Source organism: Sapajus apella, unplaced genomic scaffold (genome assembly GCF_009761245.1).
Source record: "Sapajus apella isolate SASKATOON/1434 unplaced genomic scaffold, GSC_monkey_1.0 scaffold153, whole genome shotgun sequence".
Classification (NCBI taxonomy): Eukaryota; Metazoa; Chordata; class Mammalia; order Primates; family Cebidae; genus Sapajus; species Sapajus apella.
Genome location: NW_022437093.1, coordinates 1011302 through 1027592, shown reverse-complemented (window position 1 = coordinate 1027592; position 16291 = coordinate 1011302). Strand labels below are relative to the sequence as shown.

At 40.5% G+C, this 16291-nt stretch overlaps 1 pseudogene; it reads left to right on the top strand.

The window, feature by feature from the left end:
- Positions 1-731: 731 nt before the first annotated feature.
- Positions 732-12200, top strand: LOC116541680 (annotated as a pseudogene).
- The last annotated feature ends 4091 nt before the right edge of the window (positions 12201-16291 follow it).

Sequence of the window (16291 nt, the reverse complement as noted above, 5' to 3'; positions counted from 1 at the left end):
GTGAGTGTGTGTGTGTGTGTGTGTGTATGAAATGAATGTTCTTTGCTGGCAATCTGACATGCAGGAGAAATTAACAGAGTTAATGGCTATTCTGGCATCTGCTCCCAAGCCACTGAGACCACAGAATTGGAGGATGGGAAGGGACCTTGGAGATCTTGTTAACTTTTGTCCTGGACCCTCATTGCAAGGAACAAGATTCAGTTGGCCTGGGGAGGGGTCTAGGCATCAGCACTTTTAGAAGTCCCCGAGGTGACTCTAACTCCTGGACTGGGCTCTGAATGCAGGAACACTCCCTTCATTTTATCGGTGAAGAGACAGGGTCTAACTGAGGTCAGTGACTCATCTACAGCTTGTTAGAGGCAGAGTGAGGCCCCAAATCCAGATATTCTTCTCAACCTAGCTCACACAGAGGACATTTCCATAATACCTTTGTTGTGGGTCATTCTCTGGCTTAACCCCAGAGTTACTCTCATTTTGAATTGAGATACATTCCTCAGCTTAACCTAGATTAGACACAAACTTCAGGAAAGGTCTCTGAACCCTTACTTACCAAGAAAATCTTCAGATCAGTGAAAACATTGAAGTGATTCTGGTCTGGGACCATGGCTGTAAATGCCTCCCATTTTAGACCCAATTGTGACCTGAAACCCTACACTGAATATAGAGTTTCATTGGAGGGTAAAGGGAGGGGCCCCAAAGAAGCAAACACTTGAGTCTGATCAGTCTGAGCGATGCGCAGCCTAAGCCAGAGTGATCGTTATGGGGAATCTCACACTCAGATCTATCATGTGAGTAAGGTGGGTTGGGTGGGGGCTCTGGCCGCAGCTCCTCCTAGCCATGGGGGAATGATGCAAGTCCAGTTTTTCCAATTGCTCAAAGAAGTCACAAATTCGGGTTTGTTTTGTTTTGTTTTTTGTGAAAAACCCTGTTTTGTGGATGTTGGCAACTAATTTGATATTTAGAAAAACACTGTAAGAGTCAAATAAAACCCACTAGTGAGCTATATTCTGCCTGTGAGCCTTCAAAGTACATCTTTTAGATGAGTCTAAGAGTTCTTTTGTTTTTTGATATGTTCTCACTCTGCTGCCCAGGCTGAAGGGCAGTGATACAAATACAGCTCATTGTAGCCTTGACCTCCTGGGCTCAAGAGCTCCTCCCGCTTCAGCCTCCCAACTAGCTGGGATTACAGGCATGCAGCATCATGTCTGGCTGATAAGACTTCATCATTTTCAATACTGAGTTTTACTGCTTTCTAAAGTGTTGGCCTAATACCATCACGCAGGCTGAGTATCCCTAATCCAAAAATTCAAAATCTGAAACTTTTTGAGCGCCAACATGACACCACAAGGGGAACGTTCCACATTCGACCTCATGTGATGGATTCAGTCAAAACACTGTTTCATGAACAGAATTATTAAAAATATTGACTGAAATTACCTTCGGGGTATGTGAATTAGGTGTATATATGAAATATAAATGAATTTCATGTTTAGACTTAATTCCATCCTCAAGATGGCTCATTATATATATGCAAATATTCCCCAATCTGAAAAAAATCCGAAATTCGAAACACTTCTGATCCCAAGCATTTCAGATAAGGGATACTCAACCTGTCCTTACCTTGCCCTAGACCTTGTGAAACTGATGACAGTGAACATCGGTACCAGAAGGAAAAGTCATACAGAAGTCCCCCCTCTGCTCCCCTTTTAAATGTTATTCATTTTCTCACTCTCCACTTTATTATTTCTTTTGGGTGTGGCACTTGTGATGTGTCATAATTGTTTTTTTGTTTTGTTTTGTTTTGTTTTTGAGACGGGGTCTGACTTTGTCATTCAGGCTGGAATGCAGTGGCTCAATCATAGCTCTCTGCAGCCTTGACCTCCCCAGTGGAGCTCAGGTGATCCTCCGATTCCCGCTCCTGAGAAGCTGAGACTGCACACATGCACCACCACACTCTGCTAATTTTTGTATCTTTTTTTTTTTTTTTTAAAGACAGGGTTTCACCAGGTTGCCCAGGCTGATATGGAACTCCTGGGCTCCAGTGATCCACCTACCTTGGCTTCCCAAAGTATAGGCATGAACCACCACGCCCGATCATCAATTTTCATAATGAAGTTGAAATTAAAGATTATTACAACTTGAAAGGTCCATATGATTTATTTGAAAGTTCTTTTTAAACATACGAGTCAGGCTTACTAGCAACATCATGGGATAGATACTAGTTCTGCTATACAAACTATGTAAGGAAAAATGTTTTCATTCACTGCAAAATGAGACAGAAGCCTACACTGTAGGATGGGGGCAACCTCTTAGCCAATGAAATGATATCACAAATAAAAAGCGAAATTACTCTTACCCACATTCTTCATTTTAGGAAAACACCCTTGGGTAAGTACATAGAGTGGAGTGAGAGCCTTTGATTTGAACTAATCTAAGGTATTAATAATAACAGGTAAATGCTTAGGTAATGATTTAAGAGTTGATGCTAATTTACCCTTTAATCGGAAGTATTTATAAAGCAAACATGAAGTTATTTGTGAAGCGTGTAAGAGATTAATGGAAAATATGCATGTCATTTGCATTTTAGTGATTCTCCCTACATGTAACCTTCATTTTTGCCACGGTTCCTTTTTTTTTTTTTTTTTTTTTAACATGTAAAAGGCTTAAAATTAGAATGCGTGCCTGTGAGAATCAGTTTCAGGTATATTTCTGTGAGAAGCTCCACTGTCCCCAAATAACCAGAGGTAGGTAACAGTTTCTGACAAAAGCTTGAGGGAACAGGATTAAATGAGAATTACAGCGATTATATTTTATCTGAAACCTTCAAGTCTCTGGAAAGCTGCTTGGTTTCTATTTTGAGCCCTGCTGCCCACATATCTTAACGACAGAATTTATGCATAATTTTGCTCTTCCTGTTTTTATCTCTGTTTGGGTGTATTTATTACTTCATATGTGATGATGCAAAGCTCATTGAAAGGCCCATTTATATCCCGGTTATCTGCATGGGGATCTAGCTGCTTTTCTCTCGCTGTTTCTAGAACTCTCACTGTAACATGCAGATTTGCTGGCACCCAGCCTTTTCTAGCACATATACATTCCGCTCTCTTGGTAACTCTATTTATGGGAGTCTATGTGATTTACTCAGGACTAATAAAGACCATGTAAAAGGATGCGTTGTGGATTTATCCATCCATGGAATTTTAGTGCTTTCAGAGGGAGGTTTATCTTATGTTCTTCCCCTGCCACCCCCCAATTGAATTAAAACAACAAAAAAGGCATTAGTCCAAATGAGTGACAGTTGGCAGATCTGCGTTGTTCAACTGGAGGGACTCCCTAGTTTCTGATGCTTGAAGATGGACAAGTAATTACCTCCTGTCTGTGACTATTTTCTACCAGGCTAAGCCCAATGTTTATTGTAAACTATCTACCATTAAAAGCTGTAATAGCAAGCCTTATGTTCCCACACCATAAATTTGACTTGCACTGTTTTTTTATTTACCTTCATGTTTTATTATATTCTTTGGAATGTTTCATTTTAAAGGAAGATAACGGGAGAATGAAAATTGAACAAATTCCAAATTCATGCTTGAATAAAGATATGCTTAGCATGCATATTTTTTTATATACACCAGACCACTGATGGCCACTTTCTGAATATTGGCAGCTTCTGTGTAACTGTTAGAGGTAGTTGCTATAAGTGTGTCACTTGTTAAATGGTCCAGAAAATAGTCTAAAAATTAAAGTTTAACCAGATCACAGGCTGAGGACAGTGGTTCTCAGACTTTTGCATCTCGTGAACACACTTATTCAAAGACGCCAAAGAACCTTTGTTTGTGTGGATTATATTTATCAATATTTATTGCATATGAAATTAGAACTGAGACATTTAAAAATGCTTATTTATCTATTCCTTTAAAAATAACAATAGGGCTAGGCACAGTGGTGGCTCAGCTCACACCTGTAATCCCAGCACTTTAGGAGGCCGAGGTGGGAGCATCACTTGAGCCCAGTAATTTGAGAGTAGCCTGGGCAACATGGCGAAACCCCATCTCTACAAAAAATTTTTAAAAATTAGCGGGATGTCTTGGTATGCCCCTATGGTCCCAGCTACTCAGGAGGCTGAGGTGGGAGAAGCACCTGAGCCTGAGGTGTGAAGCCTGCATTGAGCTGTGGTCACACCACTGCACTCCAGCCAGAGCAACAGAGTGAGACCCTGCCTCGAAAACAAGAAACCAATAAACCATTACATTCTAACATCAATATCATTTTTAATAAAAAATAACTGTATTTTCTGTAGCCAAAAAAAAAAAGTTTAATAAGAAGAGAGTGATTGTTTTGGATTTTGTTTGACTTAGAAGACACCTGGAGTCTTATATCTGCTTCTTCAGTCTGCTGTAATATGTTGCTTTGCATGAAGTTTATGAAAAAAATCTGCCCCTACACAGATATGTTGTAAAAGAAAAGATTTTAACAGCCTTTTCAAATAATTATGAATATTCTGCTTTGATCCCAGACCAAAACTTGACAAATGGTAGGGTGTTTTTGTTTGTGTTTTGTTTTGTTTTTTTTAAAGATAGCCTCGCTCCATCACCTAGGCTGGCATACAGTGGCGGGATCTCAGCCCACTGCAACCTCTGCCTCCCAGGTTCAAGTGATTCTCCCACCTCAGCCTCCCAAGTAGCTGGGACTACAAGGGCACACCACCACGCCTGGCTAATTTTTGTATTTTTAGTAGAGTTGGGGTTTTGCCATGTTGGCCAAGCTGGTCTTGAACTCCTGACCTCAAGTGATCCACCCCCACCCTCAGCCTCCCAAAGTGCTGGGATTACTGGTGTGAGCCACCATGCCCAGCCAAAATAAACATTTCTGTTTTTTTTTTTTTTTAGACGGAGTCTCCCTCTATCACCTTGGCTGGAGTGCAATGGTATGATCTTGGCTCACTGCAACCCCCTTCTCCCAGGTTCAAGCAGTTCTTGTGCCTCAGCCTCCCAAGTAGCTGGGATTACAGGCATGTGCCAGCACTCCTGGCTAATTTTTTTTTTTTTTTTTTTTAAGCAGAGGCGAGGTTTAACCATGTTGACCAGGCTGGTCTCGAACTCCTGACCTCAGATGATCCACCTGCCTCAGCTTCCCAAAGTGCTGGGATTACAGATGTGAGCCACCACACCAGGCAATAAGTAGTAGTTTCTTAAAGATTAGTTGCAATGTGTAATTTAAAACCCTTTCAGTGGACATCTTTTTTTTTAACTAATAGATTTTATTTTTTTTAGAGCAGTTTTAGGTTTAAAGAAAATAGACAGTTTGGAGAGTTCTTATGTGCCCCCTTTCACCACATTTTCCTGTATTAACATCTTGCATTAGTGTGGCACATGTGTTAACAATTGATGAACCAATAGCACTGTGCATGATTATTAAACTACAGTTCATAGTTTAATTAGGATTATTTGTGGTATACAGTTCCATGCATTTGGACAAATGTATAATGACATGTGTCCACTTTTATAGTAACTTAGAGAATAATTTTACTGCCCTAAAAATCCCCTGTGCTCCACCTATTCAGCCCTTCTCTTCTTCCCCTGAACGCTTGGCAACCACTGGTCTTCTGACTATCTTTAGAGGTTGCCGTTTCTAGAATATCATATACAGTTGACCCTTAAACAGCATGGGTTTTAACTTCACAGGTCCTCTTTCATAAGATTTTCTTTTTCTTTTTCTTTTCTTTTGAGACGAAGTCTTGCTCTGTCACCCATGATGGAGTGCAGTGGTGCAATCTCAGCTGACAAAACCTCCGTCTCCTGGGTTCAAGCAATTCTCCTGCTTCAGCCTCCTAAGTAGCTGGGATTATAGGTGCATACCACTGTACCCAGCTATTTTTTTGTATTTTTAGTAGAGATGGGGTTTCACCATGTTGGCCAGGCTGGTCTTGAACTGTTGACCTCTTGACCTCAGGTGATCCACCTGTCTTGGCCTCCCAAAATGCTGGGATTACAGGTGTGAGCCACTGCGCCGAGCTAAGATTTTTTTTTTTTTCAGTAAAAGTTACACTGAATGTGCTTGCCTCTCCTCTCTCCCCTCCCATTTCCTCTACCTCTTCTGCCCCTGCAATCCTTAAGACAGCAAGACTAACCCTCTTCTTCCTCTTCCTTCTCAGCCTTCACAATGTGAAGACCAGAATAAAGACCTTTATTTATTTTATTTATTTACTTTTTTTCAGAGGTGGGATCTTGCTATGTTGCCCAAGCTGGAGTGCAGTGACATGATCATAGCTCACTGCAGCCTCAAACCCCTGGGCTCAAGCAATCCTCCTGCCTCAGCCTCCTGAGTAGCTGGGACTACAGGTATGCACCACCCTCTAGGCCAAGGATAAAAACCTTATGATGATCCACTTCCACTTAATAAATAGTAAATATATTTTCTGTTCCTTGTGATTTTCTTTTTTCTTATTTTTTAAAAGATGGGTCTCACTCTGTTGCCCAAGCTGGATTGCAGTTGTACAATCTTGTCTCACTACAGCCTCAACCTTCTGAGCTCAAGCAATCCTCTTTCCTTAGCCTCCCATGTAGCCAGGACTACAGGTGCATGCCAGCACACCTGGACATTTTTTTTTTCTTTTTTTAGAGATGAGGTCTCACCATATTGCCCAGGTGGTTTTTGAACTCCTGACTTCAAGCAATCTTCCTGCCTTGGCCTCCCAAAATATGGGATTTCAGGTGTGAGTCACTGCCCCTGGTCTTTCCTTGTGATTTTCTTAATAATATATATTTTTTCTCTATTTTAAGAATACAGTATATAATACATAAAACATACAAAATACATGTAAATTGACTGTTTATTAGTAAGGCTTCTGGTCAACACCAGACTATTAGTAGTTATGTTATTGGGGCTTTAAAAGTTATACATAGATTTTCAACTGCACCCCTACCCACCTGTGTTGTTGAAGGGTCATCTGTAATTGGAATCCTGCAACACATAGACTTTTCAGATGGGCTTCTTTCACTAAGCAATATGTATTGAATGCTCCTTTTTGTGGGTTGAATGCTCATTAATTTTGATTACTGACTATTCCACTGTATGAATATACTACAGTTTATTCATTCACCTTTTGAAAAATATCTTGGTTGCTGCTTGTTTTTGGCAAATATGAATAAAGTTACTATAAACCTTTATGTGCAGATTTTTGTGTGGGCTAAGTTTTCAACTCCTTTTGGTAAATCCCTAGGGGTATGATTGCTGGGTCAGGTGGTAAGAATACATCTAGCTTTATAAGAAATGTAAACTGCCAAATTGTCTTCAAAAGTGGCTGTACTATTTTGCATCCCCACTAGCAGTGAATGAGAGTTTCTATTGCTCCACATCCTTGCCAGCATTATGTATTAATAGTTTTTTGGATTTTAGCCATTCTAATATGAGTATAGTAGCATTTCATCGTTGTTTTAATTTGCAATTCTCCAATGACATATGATGCTGAGCATCTTTTCATGTTTATTTGCCATCTCTATGTTTTCTTTCTTCTTCCCTCCCCTCCCCTCCCTTCCCCTCCCCTCCCCTCCCCTCCACTCCCCTCCCCTTCCCTTCCATTCTCTCCTTCCTTCCTTCCTTCCTTCCTTCTTTCCTTCCTTCTTTCTTTTTTTGAGACAGGTCTTGCTCTGTTGCCCAGGCTGGAGTGCAATGGTGCAATCTCAGCTCACTGCAACACTCACCTCCCGGATTCAAGTGATTTTCCTGTCTCAGCCTCCCGAGTAGCTGGGACTACAGGCGTGCGCCACCACACCCAGGTAATTTTGTATTTTTAGTAGAGATGGGATTTCACCGTGTTGGCCAGGCTGGTCTCAAACTCCTGACCTCAAGTGATCCACCTGCCTTGGCCTCCCAAAGTGCTGGGACTACAGGCGTGCGCCACCACACGCGGGTAATTTTGTATTTTTAGTAGAGATGGGATTTCACCCTGTTGGCCAGGCTGGTCTTAAACTCCTGACCTCAAGTGATCCACCTGCCTTGGCCTCTAAAAGTGCTGGGAATACAGGCGTGAGCCACCGCGTCTGGCCTGCCATCTGTTTATTTCCTTGGGTAAGGTATTTTTTCAACTCTTTTTCCCATTTTAAAAACTGGGTTGTTTGGTACTGCTGAGTTTTAAGGTTTTAAGTGTTCTTTGCATATATTGGTTACCAGTCCTTTATCAGATATGTGTGCCTTTTTTATTTTCTCTTTTGAGGCAGAGTCTGGCTCTGTTGCTCAGGCTCAAGTGCAGTTGTGCAATCACAGCTCACTGCAGCTGTGAACTCCTGGGCTCAAGCCTCCTGAGTATCTAGGACTATAGGTGTGCACTACCATGCCTAGCTAATTTTTAAATTTTTCTGTAGAGATGAGTCTTGCTATGTTGCCCAGACTGGTCTCAAACTTCTGGCCCCAAGCAATCTTCCCACCCTGGTATATATTTTTTTCTTTGTCAGATGTGTGTTTTACAAATATTTTCTCCCAATCTGCAGAGACAATAGGTGGCTTGTCTTTCCATTCTCTTAAATCACTGGATCTTTCACACTACTTCCATCTGGTGCCACTGCCCTGATGCGTGCTCAAACATCAGCAGTGTTTCCCATCATTGTTTGTGTAACATCAGTGAAAATTTTAACACAGAGGGAAGGCAAAAGACATCTTAGAATTATTGTGAAAATAGTTTTAATTTTGTGGACATATGATCAAGGCCCATGACCATGCTCTGAGAACCGCTGACCTAAAGCAGACAAGGGTAGCCTGTACTACTCCTTAGTTCAGGCCTCAGTAAGACCAATTAGAATTCGAAACTGAATTTTACAAATGTGTAATGTTCATTTACTCTTCTGCAAAAAGGGCTTGGAAGACACGTATATGATGCACTGAACTTGGTGTTCTAATTCATCAGGAAGAGTCGTCCATTTTTTTAGATTATTTCCCCTGGTGATTCTTGAGAGAATGTAATTTTCATTTTTAAAGAAATACTTTGTGTGTGTGTGTGTGTGTGTGTGTGTGTGTGTGTGTGTGTGTGTGTTTGTGTGTCTATGTGTAAATATATCAAGTAGAGTGTACGGGCCAATGAACGTCTCTCTCTCTTTTTTTTCTGGAGTGCTGTGGTGTAATCATGGCTCACTACAGCCTGAGACTCCTGGGCTGAAGTGATACTTCCACTTCAGCTTCCTGAGTAGCTGGGATCACAGGCATGTACCACCACACCCAGCTAACTTTAACATTTTTTGTAGAGATGGAGTCTCTCTATGTTGCCAAGATTGGTTGTGAACTCCTGGCCTCAAGCAATCCTCCTGCGTCAGCCTCCTAAAGGGCTGGGATTACAGGTGTGAGCTACTGTGCCCAGCCCTAAATGTCTCTTAATGGCAGATAATAGGTAGATGATGCCTGGTAATGGGTTTATGATATATTTGTCTATATAGACAAATATAGATGAAGTCATGAGAGTAAGGCCCTCATGATGGAATTAGCAGCTTTACAAGAAGCAGCATGGCGGGGTTGGGTGCGGTGACACAATCCCAGCACTTTGGGGGGCCAAGGTGGGTAGATCACTTGAGATCAGGAGTTCAAGACCAGCCTGGTCAACATGGTGAGACCCCCATCTCCATAAAAAAATATAAAAATTAGCTAGGCATGGTAGTGCATGTCTATAATCCCATACTTGGGAGGCTGAGGCATAAGAATCACTTAAACACGGGAGGCAAAGGTTGCAGTGAGCCAAGATCATGCTTCACTGCATTCCAGCCTGGGAGACAGAGTGAGACCCTGTCTAAAAAAAAAAAAGAAAGGGAGTGGAGAGAGATCTTTCTCTCTGCCATGTGAAGACACAGTGAGAAGGTGATCATCTGCAAGCCAGAAAGAGATCCCTTGCCAGGAACCAAATTGGTTACCACCTTGATCTCAGACTCCCTAATTTCCAAAACTGTGAAACATAAATGTCTCTTGTTTAAGCCACCAGTCTATATTTTGTTGTAGCAGCCTGAAAAGACTAATACAGACAACAACTGCTCTGCTCCAGCCAAACAGCACAGCAAAAACTTTGGCCCCCACCCATGCCAATAAAGGCTGAGTGGGGAGCCTACAATTCCACCCTATGAGGCTATAAAGAAGCACCTCACCCACCAGGGTTGTGTCAGAGAAGGCCAAGTAGGGAGTCAATAGTAAGTCCACTCTCCACCTAGCCCCCATGGTGTCAGTGGAGATGTAGGAAGCCTAGATTTATACCCCAAAAAGGCAGTCATGAAGTGCTCCTCTTCATTTCTGCTCAGGTATCAGAGAAGGACTAGCAGACAGTCTAGGCTTTTACCATCATCCAATGGTAATAAGGCAACCCCCATCTCAGTGTCAGTGGAGACCACCTGGGGAGCCAGAATGCCAACATCTGCCCAGCAATAATGAGAAGTGTAACTAAGATGTCAAGAGAGGCTGAGCGAACCTAGTCTTCTAGCTCCACCTGGCAGTAATGGGATGGTGTCTTTCCTCCTCTGCTGTAGTAATGTCAAAAAAGCCAGCTAAAATATAGAGTTAAAATAAGATTAATAGTTATAAAAATGTCCAAGATTCAACTGAAAATCACTAATCATACCAACAACCAGGAAGATCTCAAATGGAAAAAAAAAATCAGTCAGTGACATCCACTATATTAACAGGCTAAAGAAGAAAGATCGCATAGTAATATCAATAGATTCAGAAAAAGCATTTAACAAAATTCAACGCTTATTCAGGATAAAACCTCCCAGAAAAACAGGATTAGAGACCACCTTACTTGATAAAGAGCATCTGTATGAAAAAATAGAACAAACAAAAAATAAAATCACAGATTTAAGGCACACAGCTAACATTTTACTTAATCGTGAAAGACCGAAGCTTTCCCCGTAAAGCTGGGAAGACGGAAAGGGCGTCTTCTTTTATCGCTTTTATTGAACACAGTGCTTTAAGTGCTAGCCAGTGCAATAAGGTAATAAAAGAAAGTAAATGGCATACAGTTGGGGAAAGAAGAAATAAAACTATCCCCATTTGCAGATGATGTAATTGGCCACATCAAAAATCCAGAAAAATCTCCCAAAAAAAAAAAAAAAATCTTGTGGAACCAATAAATGAGCTCAACAAGAGATCAACATATTAAAAAAATGTATATTTCTACAAACTAGCTTTGGACACTTGGACATCAAAATAAAAAATTTAATATTAGCAATCACTCAAAAACATGAAATAGGTATAAATCTAACAAAACCAGTACAGGACATTTATGCTGTAAATTATGTAATGTGATCAAAGATAACAAGATCTAAATAAATGGAGTAATAGTCCATGTTTATGGATTGGAGACTCAACATAGTCAGGATGTCAGTTCTTCCCAAATAGATATAAAGGTTTAATGTAATTCCTATTAAACGCAGCAAGATCTTTTTGTAGCTATAGACAAGATTATTGTCAAATTTTTATGGAAAGTCCAAACAAAAAGCTAAGGGGCAAAACCCGTGCTGGGATAGGGCAAGAGGCAGTGCATTGGGACACCCCTCGCATCAGACTCAATGGTGTGTGTGCACTGTGTGGCTGGCTGGGATGCTTGGGGTGGGTCAGGGGCAGGCGTAGCCTCTTTGCCTCATTGTCCCCTAGCACCACAGCTGCCAGCACGGTGAAGCTATGGATGTTGGAGCAGGTCTTTGACCACCTGTGGGAAATTGTTACAACAGTTGCAATGCAGAAATATCCAAACCCTAGGAACCTGGGTGTGGCTGGAGTTGATGTGTTGGACAGACATGCAGATCCCTCTGGAACCGTTCTCAGCACAGAATGGGGGCTGCTTCCGTTGTGAAGTCTCTTACTGGTGCAGCAAGAACCAAAACATATGTGCAAGAACATTCTGTAGTTGATCGTGTAGAGAAAACAATGGAACTTAAATTTACTAACATTTCATTTACAAATAAAGGTTCAGCAGATGAAGGACTTATATAAAAGCCACATCCTCAGGACTCAGAAAAAAACTGTTTTGACTTGAGAAGCCGTCATCGCTGTGAAAGGAGTCAGCCTCAGCAGCTACCTTGAAGGACTGATGGCAGGGCTGAGAAGCAATGGAATGGGAAATACACAAATTAAACGCTGAGATTGAGGAAACGATGGCCTCTGCAAGAGGAAGCAGAGGGACTCCGAAAGCAGCAGCAGAGCACTTGCAGAGAAATAATCATGGAAGTTGTTAGTATTGGCTACCCCGGGTCTCTTCAAGCTAACTATATCTTTGTTATTTTCAAAATACAACTATCTTTTGGGTAGAATTTTTAAAAAAAATATACTGATGTAAGGCTATGTGACTTTTAATCAAAACAAAGAGAGGCAGGGCTTCTAAATAAAAGTGATCATTAGAAATTTTTAAAAAGAAAATCTAAAAGAATTTTGAATAAGAAGAGTAATGTGGGAATAATCAGTCTACTCAATTTCAAGGCTTAATCTGAAGCTATAGTAATCAAGATTGTGTAGTGTTGGCAAAGAGAGAGACACATTAGACACATATATTAATGGAATAGATTAAAGAATCTAGAAATAGACCCACACAGATATATCCAGTGGATTTTTGACCAAGATGTAAGAACAGTTCAATGCAGGAAATATAGACTTTTCAACACATGGTGCTGGAGCAACTGGATATTTATAGGTGAAAAAGAAAAAAGGAACTTGACCTCTCATACCTTATACAAAAATTATCTCAAAAGATTGTGAACTTAAATGTGAAATGTAAAACTACAAGATTGTTTAGAAAAAATAGGAGAAAATCTTTGGAATCTAAGCTTATGCAAAGAGTTTTAGACTTGACTCACAAGCGTAATCCAGAAAAGGAAAAATGGATACACTCGGTGTCATCAAAATAAAAAAAAATTTGCTCTGAAAAGACCTCATTAAGAGGATTAAAAACTCCCTCTTCAATAAATGGTGCTGGGATAATTAGCTAGCCATATGCAGAAGATTGAAGCTGGACCCCTTCCTTACACCATGTACAAAACTCAACTCTATTAAGTCTTTAATCCAACTTTAAGATGGATTAAAGACTTAAGTGTAAAACCCAAAATTATAAAAACCCTGGAAGACTACCCAAGCAATACCATCCTGGACATAGGAACTGGCAAAGATTTCATGACAAAGACACTGAAAGCAATCACAACAAAAGCAGAACTTGACAAATGGGATCTAATTAAACATAACAGCTTCTGCACAGCGAAAGAAACTATCAACCGAGTAGACAATTTACAGAATGGGGGACAATGTTTGCAATCTATGCATCTGACAAAAGTCCAATATCCCGAATCTATAAAGAATTTAAACAAATTTACAAGAACAAAACAACCCCATTCAAAAGTGGGCAAAGGACATAGATACTTTTTCAAAAGAAGACATACGTGCAGCCAATAAGCATATGAACAAAGCTCAATATAGCTGATTATTAGAGAAATGCAAATCAAAACCAAAATGAGATACCACCTTACACCAGTCAGAATAGCGATTATTAAAAAGTCAAAAAGTAACAGATGCTGATGAGGTTGGGGAGAAAAGGGAACACTCACACACTGTTGGTAGGAGTGTAAATTAGTTCAACTATTGTGTAAAGCAGTATGGCAATTCCTTAAAGAGCTAAAAGCAGAACTACCATTCAACCCAGCAATCCCATTACTGGGTGTATATCCAGAGAAATATAAATCATTCCACCATAAAGACACATGCATGTGAATGTTCATTGCAGCACTATTCAAAATAGCAAAGACATGGAATTAACCTAAATGCACATCAATGACAGATTGAATAAAGAAAATGTGATACGTATACACCATGGAATACTATGCAGCCACAAAAAAGAATGAAATCATGTCTTTTGCAGGAACATGGATGGGGGTGGGTGCTATTATCCTTAGCAAACTAATGCAGGAGCAGAAAACCAAATATCACATGTTCTCACTTATAAGCTGGGAGCGAAATGATGAGAACTTGTGAACACAAAGACAAGAACAACAGAACTGGGGTCCACTTGCGGGTGAAGGGTGGAGGGTGGGAGGAGGGGGAGGATCAGTAAAAATAACTATGGGTACTAGGCTTAATACCTGGGTGACAAAATAATTCTGCACAACAAACTCCCGTGCTGTGAGTTTACCTCTATAACAAGCCTTCACATGTACCCCTGAACCTAATATAAAAGTTTTTTTTGAATAGGATAAAAAGACAAGTTATGCACATATTTCTGCAGGGAAAATATTTGTAAGCTACATATCTGACAAAGGACTAGTACTGGAATATATAAAGAACTCTCAAAACTCAACAGTAAAAAAAGCAAAAATCTAATTAGAAGGTAGAGAAAAGATGTGAAGAAGATAATACAGATGGCAAATAAACACATGAAAAGATGTTTAATATCATTAGCCATTAGGGAAATGCAAATTAAGATCATAACGAGATACCACTACATGCCCGTCAGAATAGCTAAAATGCAAAACAGTGAAAACACCAGCTGCTGGCAAGGACACCAGATCACTCATACATTGCTGGTGGAAATGTAAAATGGTGCAGCCACTCTGGAAAACAGTTTGGCAATTTCTCTAAAAATGAAACATGCAGCCAGGCACAGGGGCTCACACCTGTAATCCCAGCACTTTGGGAGGCTGAGGTGGGCAGATCACCTGAAATCAGGAGTTCGAGACCAGCCTAGCTAACAAACATGGTGAAACCCCATAACTACTAAAAATACAAAAATTAGCCAGGTGTGGTGGTGCATGCCTGTAATTCCAGCTACCCAGGAGGCTGAGGCAGGAGAATCACTTGAACTGGGAAGGTGGAGGTTGCAATGAGCTAAGATTACACCACTGCACTCCAGCCTGGGAGACAGAGGGAGGCTCCATCTCAATAAAATAAAATAAAAAACATGCAATTACCATACAATCCAGCAATCACATTCTTGGACATTTATTTTCCCTAAATGAAGACTATAGTCACACAAAAACCTGTACATGAATGCTAACCCTACTTGTATTTATTATACTAAAACACTGGAAATCCAGATGTCCTTCAATAGGTGAACATCAATAGATGTCCTTCAATGGTCCATCCAGAATACTTCTTAGCAATACAAAGGAACAAACGATTGACAAACACAACCACCCCAGATGACTCTTTGGAGAATTATGCTGAGTGAATAATAAAGTCAATCCCAGAAGTTTATATACTGTATTATTTTATTTACGTGACATTCCTGGAATGACAAAATTATAGAAATAGACTCACAGTTGCCACAGGTGAAGAAGGGGGAAATGGGAGGGAAGTAGCCACAGTCATAGGAGGGTACCGTCCCCCCGTGCCACCATCTTTATGGTGATGGAAATCCTTCAAGTCCAGATTTCAGCTGGTCTGCAGCAAAGACTCTCTCAGAGGTAGGAAGCTCACTCAAAAAGGCATGGCCCTAACACCGTGAACGGTGGGGGCTGTTATACAGACTTCATCTGAGTCTCCTGTGACTCCCACATCCAGCCTAGTATGAAATTCTGGCAATGCTAGCACAGCAACAATCTTTATCTCTTAGATACTGGAGAACGTACTGATGGGACGGCTAATGAGGAATGCTGGGTTCCATGCTAAGGAATTTGGTTTGTGTTTTGAAGGCAAAGGGCATCTATTGAAGAATTCTCAGTAGAAATGGTTACAAGATCAGATTTGTAATTTTGAAAGGTTATTGGGATTTGTCCCAATGGCATCCTTAATAGCAAAATAAAGTCCTGAATCACGAGTGGTGCTCTGCTGTCACCTCTCTTTAATCTGAAGTGCTTCATCGGTGTTTTCCTTTTCCTTCATGAACTTGACATTTTTAAGGGTCTGGCTGGTTATTTTGAAGAATGTTCCTCAATTTGGGTTGATCTGAGGTTTCCTCACTGTAGATTCTGTTGATGCCTTCTGATAGAAATACCCAGAAATAACTCAGTGTCCTTCCCCACACATCATATGGGATGATGGGTTCCATTCATTGTGGCATTTAGATCACTCAGTTAAGGTGGCGGCTGTCATGTACCTTTATTGCAAAGTAATTATTTTTCTCTTTGCAATTTATAAATTCATTATCTTTCTTATAGAGGGATATTTTGAGACAGTTCCAAATATCCTATCACTCCTCAGATTTTTACTCTCTAGTTTTAGGAAGACTGTGATTCTTGCCTGAATCATTTAATACTATCATGGTTGCCAAGTTGGCAATTTTCTACATCTGTCATTCCTTCTATATTTATCAGCTGGCTTCCTTCTGTAAAGCAGAACTTTCCCTTCT